Consider the following 549-nt stretch of genomic DNA (forward strand, 5'->3'; position numbering starts at 1 on the left):
TATTTAAATCATTGAACTAAGTTTCTGTATAGTTAATTTTTTGGTAAGAGAGCCCTCTGGTCTCTCCCTATTCGCTGCTGGTACAGTTTCACTAAGTGCTGTCATCAATCAGTCCACAGTTTCCTTAACAATTATCCATTCTGCTTAAACTTCTGGGAGTGAGTTTTTCAATTCAATGAAAATAAAGAATACATGGACTCATTTTTGAATACCAACCCATCAGTGCTTTCGATTCCAGTTCTGTAAAAATATACAGCAGGAGAGAAGTGGGGATTCATGGAAAGGGATGAAGAGTAGGAAAAGAAGAGAATGACAAAAAAACATCACAAAACTGTTTCTTCTTAACTGGAGAGACAAGGTAGGAATTCTTTTAAGGATCCAGTCAGTCTTAGTTGCAGACAAGGATGAGTGGGCACCTGAGATGTTGAAGACCATAGTAGGAATCATTCTGATTTATAGCCAGGCCATCTTTGTTCAGTTTAGTTTAAAATGTATGGAAGCAATGACACTAGAGAAAACCCCTGGATATGTAAACCTTGGCATAAAAAA

Source organism: Choloepus didactylus, chromosome 25 (assembly GCF_015220235.1).
Source record: "Choloepus didactylus isolate mChoDid1 chromosome 25, mChoDid1.pri, whole genome shotgun sequence".
Classification (NCBI taxonomy): domain Eukaryota; kingdom Metazoa; phylum Chordata; class Mammalia; order Pilosa; family Megalonychidae; genus Choloepus; species Choloepus didactylus.